We start from the raw sequence: 14,077 nt of genomic DNA, 5'->3' as shown, positions 1-14,077 counted from the left end.
TAGACCAGGCAAAATGTAGCTACTGCTGGTAAGGGCTAAGACTGATCTCTGACTTCCTGATCCCAAGCCTCTTAATTAAATGCACCATTTAATCTACTCAGTGTTCAGTCCGTCTGTTGCTCCAAAAAACAACACCGTTTATCACTGATGACCTCCTCATTGCCGTGATTAAAATACACTCCATAAAAATGCCTTTCCCTGTGGTTGGGCTACAAAATACTGGGAAAGTGAAGCGCTAGATAAATATTTTTGCCGACAAATGCCTAAAATTTTTTGTTTTGTTGAGATTATGGACATTTCGCAATGATAAGTGCAGTTGGTTTTGTAGGATAAAACGCCAACAGATACGGGGTTGCGTGTTAGCGCTAGAGTCTGAACGCAGCCTTACATCAAACAGCTGGAGCTTGATGACGGTGAGTAGGACGTCAGAAAATACTGACAGTTTGACAAGGACGTTAAATAAACAAGATGGAAAAGAAGACAGTGGAGGGAGGAAAAGACAGCGCTAATATAGTCAGGAAACAGCGTGTTTCTCCCGTTTGATAAATGCTGCAACCAGAAGAAATTGTAATGCTAGCCAGGAATCATCAAATGTTTTGTTGTTCTTATGTGGGTTTATAATGGCTCCTTTCATCACAGGGGTTTAAGCCATTGAAGTTTATACTTTGACATTTCCATTGCTATAAGGAAGCTGACTTTATAAATGACTGGTGCACATTATGAATTGAATATTATAACAAGAAAAAGGTCCAAAAGATCGGTACTGTTCCAAAACGATATAAAATAACACCCTGCATTTACTGGAAAAAGTCTTTACCGTATTTTCACGACCATAACGCGCACTGTATTAAAAGGCGCATGCTGAAACATACAGTAAAAATGACAACGAAAGTAAAACAGTGAGTTTCGACACATTTATTGAACAAAATATTCATTCTTCCGCCACACAAACCATCAAAGTTTTCATCTTCTGTATCTGAATTAAACAGCTGCACTATTTTACTGTCCAACATCCCGAATTCCTCTTCTTAATCATCTGAATCGCACTCACCGACCGGTTCCGCTTCAGTGCTGATTTTGTGAAAGCTCTTACAATACATGAGGACGGTATCATAGCCCGCGCGTCTACAATCCACTTGCATATGGTGGCATAACCTGCCCGCCGCTGCCTCATAGTCTTTGTGAAGGAGTGTTCGCCTTCCGTCACCCAGCGCTCTGTCCGTTTCCGTGGCAGCCGAGAACCAAGGTGAACGACAACTTCTCGTGCCCCGTTGTGCGTATCGCCACCATGCTGGTCCCTTTTTCTCCACTTTGTGGATCAAAGGGATGTTAAAAGTCAGAGGGATCTCATCCATGTTGGTGATGTGGCTGGGCGCGGTTATCTTGCCGCGGCAGTAGGTGCGGAAGATGGCCGCCCTCTCCTGGTTGGGGTTAGGGTTAGGGAAGATGGCCGCCCTCTCCTGGTTAGGGTTAGGGAAGTTGGCCGCCCTCTCCTGATTAGGGTTAGGGTTAGGGAAGATGGCCACCCTCTCCTGGTAGTCCGCGGGCAGCCGCGGCGCAGCACTTGTCCTTGCGCGTATGGAGAGATGCCACCTCCTCCTAAAGCGAAAACATACGCGCCTCGCTTGACCGGCGCCATTTTAGGGTATCCTTATGTGTAGGTGTGCCACTAATCGTTTGGCGGAGCGTTTACCGTAGTGCACCCACCAAAGGCGCACAGCAGATTTTGGAACTCAGTCCACACACAAGGCGGACCATGTTATAAGGCGCACATCTCAGTGTTTTAGGTGCGCCTTATAGTCATGAAAATACGGCCCATGTTAAAAAGAAAGAGGTTTTCATGCCGTAGCTCTCCATGGTGCTGAATCCCTCACCGCTCCAATACATCCTGAAGATCCCGTAGATGTTCGTGGTCCTGGAATATGCGTTATGAGTTGTAGGAGATGATATTGACTGCCAATAGCAGAGCAGCATAACAGCTAATATCTAAATCAAATAATAGGCCTTGGAGTTTCTCGCCACCACAGCCTTATTTAAGAGTTATTTCTTTTGTCCTTGATAAATGTGATGAGCACTGGCTGCGCACAGGTTAACCGACACTTAGCTGTAGCCTCTGAAAGGACAATTGAACAGCATTTTATACGGGGATGCTTTGGAAGTACTCAGAGGCATTGAGGCGGAAAGAAATCCAGGCTGTTCTGAGGAGTGTTTCACGATTTAAAACAATTCTATTCTATTTCCTGACTGTCTAACACAGCTGCACAACATTATCTCTGGCAGGTACCGAGCTGTTTCGGCGCTGCTACGTAAAAGATGTTCACTGCAACAAGGTGTCGTAAAAAATAAATAAAGCTGAACCTGATCGAACTCCCGGGCTTCCTGCACACACACGTGGGAGCTTCCATGATAAGCAGGTTAAAATGTAAAAATGTTGGGAAGGACTGACATGTGCCATCGTGAGGTCCCCGCTGCGCGTTTTATTTAAGATCATGTGTCGTTTTTAACATGTGAATATGATCCATTCAGGATTTCTGCTTACTACAAAGACAGCTGGATAAAAGCTGTGGAACTGGGGGCTCTGTGTTCCCTGATGTTCATCCAAAGTTATGTGTTTGAACACAGCTCATTAACACTCACATCTGTCATGTCATCCCCCCCACCCCCCCACCCCCCACATACACACACACACACACACACACACACACACACACCAAGATGTGCTGTCGTGTCAGACGTCATGTGTGATTCTGAGGCAGGAGGGGTGTCGAACATCTGTCGGGGCTGATTGTTTGGGTGACAAAGGTGTTTCACTTATACGAGAGCAAGAAATAGAACCAAACTGCTGCTCTTGTTGCCCAATTTCTAAAGATCTTGAGTAAAAGAACAACATGTAAACAAGCTCTGGTGTAATTAAGGGCTTTGTAATGGGTTTAAAGCAGGAACTTAACTAGAGCCGGCATCTTGTCCAAGACTAATACTGCCTTGGCAACAAGTTCATGTTAATCCCATAATATATCTGCGATTCAACAACAACTAATAGTATTTTTGGGATTTGAAAAATAGTTCCAAGATGGTAGAATTTCACTGACTTCCAACACGTGAGCTAAAGTGGTACTGCAAAGCGGAAATGTGCCTGTGGTTGGTTGGGTCTCAGACTGTTTGAGCGATCGCCTCTCTGATGCCGTGGTAACGAGACACAATTAATGTTGCCATGGTAACCAGACACAACTAATGTCGCCAGAAGAAACCCGTTGATCTCGTCGGCTAAAGACACAACAGAGATGGAGCAGATCGTGATCCTGCGGTAGTCGGGTGCCGAAGTTCTGAAATCTGTTTATTCTTCCCATGAGGCGCGGCTAGCGCTAGCTCACCTGTCCACAGATTAGCAGGTGGATGTTTCTTTTTCCAATTGGTTCAATTTATCAGTTGTAACGAGGCGACGTCTGCCTGCTGATCATCACGCCACGAGACTTTGGTGAGGTAAATATTGCTCCTGACAGCAACGTGCACCGTCACCAGTGCCAGCGGCCACACGCTCCGTCTCAGCGTTCGTCCTCCGTTGCACCATTTCGCTGTAAAATCTGGACGATGGCTGGAATATATGGCTGCCTCCATCTGAGTTGCCGGTCATTTTTTGGTTCCAGCAAACGCTGGAGGACAGGTGGCGGTTTGTCTTCTGGTTCTCCTGACAAAAATCCTCCTTTTTCAGACACCGTGGAGACTGATAATGACCACGCCTGCACGCTGACAGACACGTGCGCTGTCAACGGCAGAATCAATCCACAGGCCACAGCGTCAGGCCGGCTTCCTATCAGGCCTGCCTCGCCTCTCTGCTGCTAATAGGAAACGTTCCCTAACATCTGTGGTCTCCATCCCGCTTCCTATCGCTCTGGCTCTCGCCGCCTGTCTCTGAGCAGCAGAATAAATTGAATTAGAGCTCCACCACCCACTCTGCAGGATCCTGCAGCCCTCTGTCAGGTAGCTAAACAGAAGGGAAAGCGAGCAGGTGAGAGCCGCAGAGAGATAAACACGGCGTAAGAGCAAAGATGGGTATTAAAGAAACACATGAAGAAGACCAAGAGGAGGGGCTGCCTCTTTTCTCTGCAGCGCCTCTCCTCTGACCATCGCTGGGGTAAAAAATGGAGAAGATGCTGACAACCAAGATCTTGTAAACGTGATGATGCCTTTTTATTTGGTTTCATTCATTACTCACATACAGACTGACACCAGTGTTGTTTCCCTTGACGCTTCATGAATGTGTAAAGTTTAGTAAAGTCGACCCATTGCCTCAAAAGTCACTCACTTGAAGGACCAAGATGGAATTCTAAAGCAAAGATTATAAAGGACGTAATAAAATCGATCTGTGACACCTAAAGGCAGCTTTCGTACTGCGGCTTCATTCAGAGTGTGTGAGGTAGCCTCCAGCCTTTAACGTATTGACTGCAAGCAAGAGCCCTTTTGGGATATCTTACAGCCAAAGACACAAATAAGAAAGAATTTTACAGCAACTGTGGAACTGGCCATGCAGTTCTGTAGCTTAGACGTTTTCTTTGGGTGAGGGTTAAATCGATTATAACCTTGAGCTCCATCGAGCAGTTCTGAGATCTAGAGTAATCAAGGTCTGTGTGGAGGAGAGGAGAACTTCTAACTGATGCAGCGAGAACAGAACCAAGAGGAAATCCTGCTCAGCCGCTCTTAAAACTGACACAATCTGGGTGTTACACAACGTTCGTACACATCTTTATTTCAAGCTGCATCCTGAAACACCTAAAGACACATGACATGTGCACACGCGTACATGCACGCACGCATCTACACACCACATACAGAAACGCGCGCGGCGGTAAAGGGGAGAGCTTCATCTGCCTCGGCGTGCCACAGACACAGAGGCGAAGATGTCGATGCGCACGCGTAATTGCGCGCAGCGCGCCATCGCATGCGTCTTATTTGCATTGCAAGGATCTCTCGAGGTACAGGTGTGCCTGAGCGTGTGCGTCCCTGCGCGCGTGCGTCGCACAGCGGCGCAGTGTTTGCTGTGTGTGTGTGTGTGTGCGCGCGCCTTAATAACCTGCTTTAAGACGGCTAAAATTATCCCGTAGCCTATATACATGTACGTTTAAGTGGGTTTGCGGCTGCTCCGCGTGCGCAATGGGCGAGAGAGGCAGATTCTCCAACTTAAACCTGGATCAATTTTGACCTTGCAGTGTTCTCGGAGCTTTTCCTACGACAGCGCCCACCTCTCCATCCATCCATCCATCATCCATCCATCCATCCTTCCGTGCGTCCGTCCGTCCATCCATCCATCCCTACCCCGTTCCACCCTACCTGCCGCCCCACGCCTCAGTTCAGCACCCAGAATAAATGCCTCCACATCCCACTGCCCCTCACTTACCTCCCAGTAACCACCACTTCTCTTCCCTCAGCTGTGTCAAAAACTGAGACGCCCCCCCAAAAAAATAGAGAAAGGAGAGCAGTTGGAACTTTCTTACCTCTTTCCGGACGCAATAATTCCTTCTTTCGCCGAACGTCAAGGCGCAGTTGTCTCCGCAAACGCCATTATCAAACTGACAGTGAGAATTGTAGGTATAACTCCACGCAGATAGGTTCCAGGTGCAGAAACGTGCCCCATATATGTAAGTAGCGTGGCAATTCTATGTATTATCCCCGTGGGTGGCTTTTATAGATTCCGTATGGGATATGGAGTTGGCTGCTGTCTTCCAGAGGGGTGCGTCCGTTTTACATTCTCCCAGCTCCCGATGACTACATCCTCTCTCTTCCTCCCTGCCCGTGTTTCTCTCCGGGTTTCAGCCCTACATCCGCGGCGAGACAGCCGAATCCCATCCGAGGGGGGCCGGAATGACACCCCGCTGCTCCCCTCCTCCCCTTTTTATTTCCTCGGGTCTTTCGCTTGTCCTCGCCGGCGGTCCTTCCGCCTCCTTTCCCGCCGGTCGCTGTCCTCGTGCAGGTGAGACAGGAAGAACTCCACGGGGCTAACGGAGGATAATATCCCAGGCAAAAGGGCGGAAGGGGTAATTATTCCAACTAAACACCCCCCGCGGCTCGCACAGAGTTTGTCGGGCGTTGGGCGCTCTTGAAATCCCACAGCAGTACTTTCCCCGGTTTGTTGGAGGCGATTTGAATTTGCAGAATTTCTTGGATTCCTACTTCACCACCGCGAGCTTGTTGTATGTGTGTGTGCGCGCGCGTGTTTGCGTCCCTCGCGCTCCGTTAACTCCAGTCTGAGCGCCTCCTCTGCGGTACAGACCCGTCTCGGACAGGATTTATAAAAGGAAACACTTAAAAAAGAACATTAAATGAAAACGAAATAACGTCCGAGCAAAGCGTTTCCCTCACCTACATGAGAACGGCGCAGTCCCGCCCCGGCTCGCGCATCTTTACCGGTCGCCTCTCCCGTACAGTTAATCCATATAGCGCAGCAGGATGGCCCACTGTCGAGCTGACCACATGAAGAAGAACCACTTCCTGTTGCTGGTTTCAAAATAAACCTCTACAATTTGGCACCGTGCTGAAATCTATAATCCTATTGAGATATTTTGATATAATTTCCGCTGTGCGCTTGAAAGTATTTGTGCAACTGTTAATATGAGAATATATCAAGTGTGAATACAAACGTTTTTTTTCCGTTTGAATATTTAATAGTAATGCATTTTAATAATGATTAACACTCATTTTAATCTCATTATCTATCTCAGTCCCAGATGACCAATGATTATTTTCAAAAAAGGAAGAAATCATCTGTTTGTTCAAATGTAATGGCCCAAGATCAGAAACAGTCCTGAAACTGCAGATTGATAGGATGGGTAGATAATCTCTGTTGAAACGTAAAATATAGGGGCCGTGTCGGTATGCGGTAGCATTATTGGTTCTGAACACAATGCCTCAGGTCTTCACCATTCATTTAAAGAAGAAAAGAGGCTTTAGGCTTGATCCAGTTTGCACAAAATGATGATTTTGGTGAGTTTTTTTTTCTTTCAAAAGTGGCACTCACCTCAATTTGGCTCCAATGACACTAAAGTAGGTGAACTTGTAGTCACCTTCAGCAAAATACACGGAACAGAATAAATAGTTAACTGAGTCTTTGAAATGAGTCTACACACTGGAGGATTAATATTGGTTAGAAAATGGCTAAAGATGCTTCAGGAGTTTAATATCATGAATAAACTCGAGTTCCATTTCAAAACCAAGGTAAAGGAAGAAAAAATATTCACGTATCAAAGCTATAGCTTCATTCACTTGTCATCCGTTTCACCGAGGCTTTTATTTTGAAGTAAAAAAAACACGACCTCCGTCAAGCATCTTAATTAAGCTTTCTGTCTTGACACGGTCCAAAAGCTCCAGCACGAAGTTGTTCGTCTCCTGACGTTCTACTTTTGCAGGGTTTAGGTTGAAGAAATGATTTCTTTGGTTAAAGTGCGGTGCTAATATGTGTTAGAACTAAAACCTCATGATTACGTCATATTCAAGATCTGATCTTGTCTGATCTGTTAAAGCTGGACATCGAGACTCTCCCTCTCTTCCCTGCAAACGTTTTCCAGATCACCGCGGCATTCAGTTCATTTACAAGTTATTACAAAAATTACAAACGTTGCTGCGATTTCACGGTGACGTGCCGCTCTCCACTATTCATCTCCCTTTCAATTGTTCTTCGTCTTTGGCTTCTCCGTCTTCTTCGTCAGCAGGTTGTTTTGAACTTTTTCCTGATTCTGCTGTGCATCCGATACCAGAGGCCGGCAGCCGGGGAGGATGTGGGGGGGGATGCTGGTTCCTGCTTTAATGCTGCACCGGCTGATAACTTCTGCACCATAAATCAAACCTTTGGCTTTTTCCAAATCCATTCAGGTGGGGCGGTGATTAGAATAGCAAACGAGGCTTTGCAGGGTTTGTGATCAAAGGAAAAAAAACAACCACTGATTACGAGGCCACACTTTCAAATGTCGACCCCCAAATTCATTATGGGCAACAACAGCGACTCAGAAAACAGCACCTGCAACAGGAAACTACATGAATAAAGCTGTATTTGTCTGGTTTTGGTTACACAACCCTAAACTGTGTAGCTGCATTATTGACAGCGTTTTTATGTCCATACGTTAATGTTGCCACTCAACAAGAACGCGAACGCATTAAGTCATGAATCGTTTCTACAAACACTGACAAATACGGTGCTGTAAGTACACAGATTGAAGGCTCATTTTATGTATCTTCAATATATAATCTGGATTTTTTCATAGTGAAAAACTGATGCTAGTTAGTGCAGTTTACAAAATCGGTTAAATTTCACTGAATTGTGGGCGGCATTCTGCTAGAAATATGAAAACTCTCCCTTCACATTAAAGGTCAAAGGAGCCCACAATAACACTCCTGTCATGAGTATTATGAGTTAAAAATATGTAAAATCAAGTTCCTGCTAATGAGATCACATGAAGTCTGATATAATCGTGATTTCCAAAGGTAGTGCAGCGACATGTGTGCCATAGAGCGATTGTTCCTGACAACAAAGCGGTGTAATACGACCTTCGGGCTACCGCTCACGCCAATCAGTTTATTGATTAGCTCTTAACTGCTGTTAAAGAGACGTTAGCAGGTGGCTGCCAAGATCGCTCCCTCCTGAAATCAACCTTCATTTGTTAACCGCTTAAAGCCTAATCCCCCCCCGCCACAAACCCCACTGCCTAAATTGTGCCTCAATGATATAATCAATCCTGAAATGAAACATTTTATTGTTAAAAGGGACCCGGGAGCAATAAAGGCGCGTGTTTTATTGTTTTAGAGTCCCTGACAGAGCGACCACAGCGGACCATCTGCGAGGGCTTGATAGCGCCGGCATTCTTCCTCCGGTGTCGCTGAAATTAATTGATTTGCCCAAAGTGTTTGTTTTGATGGACATAACCCGGCACGCTGAGCCGCATTCAGCCATTGTTCCTGTTTGACAATACCAGCAAAGGAAAATGTCTTATTAATGCAGAATGACAGAGTTTGAGGACACGTCTCTCCTGAATCGCAAAAACAAGTCGTAAACAAAGCTTTATTGTGCCACGTATGTCCTCCATGGTTGCCGTTGAGGTAAACATTTTATTAAAGACATTTGTGGTCCTCAGATGACCAGAATTGAATGGGAGTTTGGACAGCCACAACACTACCACCGGGACCAGTCACGAGTTTAGGAGGCCGAGAATTTTAATAACACACGAACAAGATGTGCGAGGTTATCTGGGAGATGACTCAGGTGAACACTCTGACTGTAACCTGTTATCAAGCATGAATGGACGTTCCTAAGCGTGCCCCTGGGCGTTGGGTGTATACGTTTTCATTCTGAGCTCCGTGCTCGTTTATCCCTGTGTTCATGAAAGCAAAGACTCTACGTGCTGCAGAGACAGCCTGCGATTACTGTCGGAGCCGTGCGAGTGAGAGCCATTGGGTGGTGGCCGACCCACACCTTTTAAGGCTCAGAAGGTGCCACGTAAATACAGACCACCTCTCAACAAACCGATGCCCTTTGTGCCCTGAGTCATTAAAACCTCACGTTTCTGGTGCTGATCACTGTCTGTCTCTAGGACAGGTTGTAAAAGGGCGGCAAGACTGAAATAATTAGAGCGCTTTTGGCTGTAGCTACCCCTTCCCCCCACCCACACACACACACTCATAGAGTCGTCCGACTTTATCGTATTTCCATCTCTTCACAGACCGAAGAGTGGAAACACAAAACGGGCCACCCTTAACAATAGAAAATCCCTAAACTTGGCGGTGCTCATGTCATAACTGTACCCACTGAGGCAGAGCTGCAGATAAGAGCACAAAGGCTCTACCGGTATCAGCATTAAGCTGCCAGGGCTTTGACCCTCTGTCACTGTGGATCAAAGTATTGATTAGCTGTTACAGCTGATGCAGATGGCAGCGGGTCATGTTGGCTCAAATGCGTCCACACAGATAAGTTGCCTTGGAAACACCCACTCAGCAATAAGTTAAGCCCAGACTCTCTTTCTTTTGCATCTCCTACCAATTGATTCCTTGGAAATCATGTTACATATGTTGCTAAACATTAGCAGAAGATATAATGTCCGTACCAGGTGTCCACGCTGAACGGTACTTACCCCTGAAGGTAGAGCACCAAGCTGTTGTCTTATTTCTTATGTGATGTGGGTTTGAGTTTCTTACTTTCTTAACCTGCACTTTTACTTTTATCTCAGTTAAAACCCAGATGTCATGAGATCTAAAAGTTGTAAAGTCCAAAAAAACAGCCAGTAAAACTGCTTGACGCTACTTTGACTGACTTATTTCAACTCTATACACGTGATAAACCTAAATTATTTATGCTGCTAACACAAGGGAGCAGCTTTTTCTCCTGTTTCTTAAAGGCAATTAACAGAAACCCAGAAAGACAAACCAAAGTGAACCTGGATTCGTTGAAGAGTCGTTACAACTCCAACCAGATGTGATGGACTGGTTGTTATACCAGAACGGGTTTCTGTCTGCAGGACATTGATTTTTTTCTGCCTGTCAGAAAAAACCTCTAAAATCGATGCTGAAGTTGAGCGACGAACCAATCAGCAAATTGTTCTTTTTAGGTGCGTCATTTGTGGTATCCAATGTCTAGAAGTGGGCGTTTTTTATCGTCTTAACACAGAGACGCTCTTAAATGTTGTCCCTCTCCGATCTGCCTCACGTGTCCCCCCGGTACGCCTGACCAAATCTTAATTCGAGGGTCACTTCTAACTCAGTTTGTTTGGACACCCAGAAGAAATTACTGTGTTGTTACAGACAAGATAGAGGATCTGCTCCCGTGCTCGAGGGTTCCTCAGCGGTGGTGTCAGTCCTTCCTCGACTGGGGCTTGAAACAGCAACCTCTGACTCCCAGTCCAGTCCCCTAAGGACTGAGCCCGGACTAATGTTCTCCTTCTGCCTGTGGGGGTTTCTCCAGGTGCTCTGGTTCCTCCCACAGTCCGAAACATGGACTTTAAGTTAAATTGGAGCTCTAAATTGCCACCATGTGGGAGTGAGCAGTGTTTGTGTGTCCTATGACGGACTGCTAACCTGCCCAGGGTGTATTTCTGCCTTTCACCCAGTGACAGCTGGGACAGGTACAAACACCCCCGCGACCCTCATTAAGAGGAAGTGGCGGCAAACAGAAGATAGATGGTTGGGTAACCTGCTGGGGAAAAGTAGCAACAGATAAAAGAAAATGAAGGGGCATTTACAAGAAGACTTGCTCCATTTCTGAGGCATTTTACCAGTAAAAGTGGCTCCTTATGAAGCCGAGGCAGCCAGGAATCATACAGATACAGTATGAACTTCATTAGCAGCCCTAGTTTTGACAGCTCTAACACACTTGGCCTGCACTAGAATAATAAGTCAGGGAAAACTTTCTGCTCACACTAAAGAAGTACGTCTCTCTCTTTCTTAAACACACACACACACACACACACACACACACACACACACAGAGCTGCAGCTACAGTTTATTGAGGAAGCCATCAGTCTGACTGCTCTATAATGTCTGTTCTTCTGGTTTGGACCCCAAGAGGAATAAATGTATGCAAATGCTCCTGTAAACTCTAGGAATATGTTGATTAACCTGAATTGTGTTTCAACAGTACTATAATAATAATTTTGTCCACTGAGCAACTTCAAAAGAGACCTAGACCTTGCTGATGGCAGTGGTGGGATTTGAACCCACGCCTCCAACGAGACTGGAGCCTTAATCCAGCGCCTTAGACCCCTCGGCCACACTACCTCCGGAATGCTCCCTGTTTAATGGATGAGGTGTGAAATTGTTGACTAAGCTGGGCTGCAAATATGTCATGAGGGTTTTGACGCCACATATTGCAGTTTTGACCATGTTTTCACACGGAGCCTTGCTGTTAACGGTTGGCCCGGTGCCTCTGCAATCTGCTGATGGGATCACATGACCAGCATCAGTTTAATTTGATGGGAGGGAAACTGGAAGGCAGAGGTACAAATATCTGTTGGCGCAGGCGGGATTCTCACCTTCTGCTACAGCAGTAGGTATCGGACCAGCAGTAGGTATCGGACCAACAGTAGGTATCTGACCAGCAGTAGGTATCGGTACAGCAGTAGGTATCGGACCAACAGTAGGTATCAGACCAGCAGTAGGTATCGGTACAGCAGTAGGTCTCGGAAAAGCAGTCTGTATCGGAACAGCAGTAGGTATCGGTACAGCAGTAGGTATCGGTACAGCAGTAGGTATCGGAACAGCAGTAGGTATCGGAACAGCAGTAGGTATCAGACCAGCAGTAGGTATCGGACCAGCAGTAGGTATCGGTACAGCAGTAGGTATCGGTACAGCAGTAGCATCGCTCCGAAACAGTTGATCACTTTTGGAGCTGGGGAGTGTTTGACAGTGACGTTCATTATCGGATGAGTAACAGCTGAGTAGCATGTCCCTGTCTTCGATGCAGGATTTGACTTCCAGTTTTTTTGTCCCTCCCCCCAACAGTGACTGCTGGGACAGTCTCTGGCAAACCAGACCTCAACATTTAACAGGAAGTGGATTAATGGATAAAGGCTAGGCTAATGTATGCTACACTATCAATGTGTCGGCAACAGCGCTTTTTATTGAGCCTCTCCTTTGTTGAAAAGGGACACAGGACGGGTCTTCATTACATCACTGTGTACAGCCTTACGCAGCATCTGACCATATTTAATTATTTAACAAACTGGCAGTAAGAATTAGTTTAAAAATGAATGTCAAGGTGTTGTGTATTCTCTTTTGTTGAGGTTATAAAAGAGGGTAAACGAGCTGTCCTGTGAAGATACACTCATATAGATATAATTATATGATGGATTTAGTGTTTTATGTATGTGCCAGCATGTGATTTCTTAGTTCGGGGCCACCATTAGTAAGCTGAAAGAAGGTGTTTTACTAAACTTTGAAAAAATAAGGAAATAATAACTCATCCTCGAATATTTACCCATCTTCAAAACTTGTTTAAAATGATGGTTGAACACTCTAAATTCAGATAGATGTGTGATGAATACCGGCAAACAGCCCATTTGTGCCAAAGCCACCTTGTCAACAACAAGATTGTTGTCATGCGAACGTGCCACGTTTTTGTGTTGGTTGAGTTTTTATCGGCCGGTTATCAGGCAGCTCTGCTGTCTCCCTCCATTAATGCACCGCTCTGGGCAAAACACTGTTGTTAGGCATGTTCACCTTGTCCGGCAACTGTTCCTCAAGTCACAACATCTGTTCGGTAATGCCTGTATGTGTATGTGTGTGTGTGTGTGTGTGTGTGTGTGTGTGTGTGTGTGTGTGTGTGTGGTGTGTGTGTGTGTGTGTGTGTGTGTGAGAGACTCGTTGAGTCGTCTCCCCAGGCCCAGCCAGGTGCATTCGTGGTAGGATCTGCTTTGCTCTCTGCCTTACAATGTTATCTGGCCTAGATAAGGATACGAAAAAGTGTGCAGCTGTGTATCAGAGTGTGTGTTTATGTGAATGTGTGTGTGCGTGAGAGACAGGGGAAAAGAGAGAGAGAGAGAGAGAGCGAGCACTGCCAAACTGATAAGCCTTCCTTGCAAGCCTCTTATTCATGATTCATGCGCCCCTAACAAGACGTGGGCCACAAACACTCTGAAAACTGTCTCTTACGTGTTTACACTTTGGCACGACTGAGGATCTATTTTGCGTGATTATATTTACGAGTGTGCCTTTGTTCATTTGCACTGGCGGCGTTATTATCTACGCTCACACGCATGCTCGCGCGGGCTTTGGGCGCATGCCGACATATTTGTCTTTCTGAATGAGCGACGCGGCTCTCTCAGGTGTGTGTGTGAGTGTGTCGCCTGACAGATAAGCCTCTTATTCGTTCGGCACCGAACACCAACAAGGCTGGCATTACTAATAAACTCAGCTCCCGCCGATATGAGCGGCGAATTTCCCAAAGAGGCCGCCGTGGGCCAGGGCGACGCCGCGTAAGCCCCCGAAACATACATGCAGGAGCGAAAACGTGAGGGGGGAGGGCAGAGGTAAAGAATCATTTGTGGGAGCAACCGTGCAATAAAATGTACGTATGGATGATGAATGCTGATGTTCAGTGAGGAAAAG

At 46.1% G+C, this 14,077-nt stretch overlaps 1 protein-coding gene and 1 non-coding gene across 3 annotated transcripts in view; both read right to left on the bottom strand.

The window, feature by feature from the left end:
- lrfn5a (leucine rich repeat and fibronectin type III domain containing 5a) overlaps positions 1–6,457 on the bottom strand; it is a 53,328-nt gene extending 46,871 nt beyond the window's left edge. For both annotated transcript variants that reach the window (XM_057059291.1, XM_057059292.1), the window contains exon 1: positions 5,490–6,457. The gene's annotated coding sequence lies outside the window, so the exon portion shown is untranslated. The remainder of the gene's footprint in view (positions 1–5,489) is intronic.
- A 5,210-nt stretch (positions 6,458–11,667) lies between these two features.
- On the bottom strand, positions 11,668–11,749 carry trnal-aag (transfer RNA leucine (anticodon AAG)). Its single transcript has one exon. It is a non-coding gene; the product is annotated as a tRNA-Leu (tRNA).
- Positions 11,750–14,077: the final 2,328 nt, after the last annotated feature.

The sequence above is a fragment of the Takifugu flavidus genome, chromosome 16 (genome assembly GCF_003711565.1).
Source record: "Takifugu flavidus isolate HTHZ2018 chromosome 16, ASM371156v2, whole genome shotgun sequence".
In the NCBI taxonomy this organism is placed as follows: domain Eukaryota; kingdom Metazoa; phylum Chordata; class Actinopteri; order Tetraodontiformes; family Tetraodontidae; genus Takifugu; species Takifugu flavidus.
This window is presented reverse-complemented; position numbering and strand designations above follow the sequence as displayed.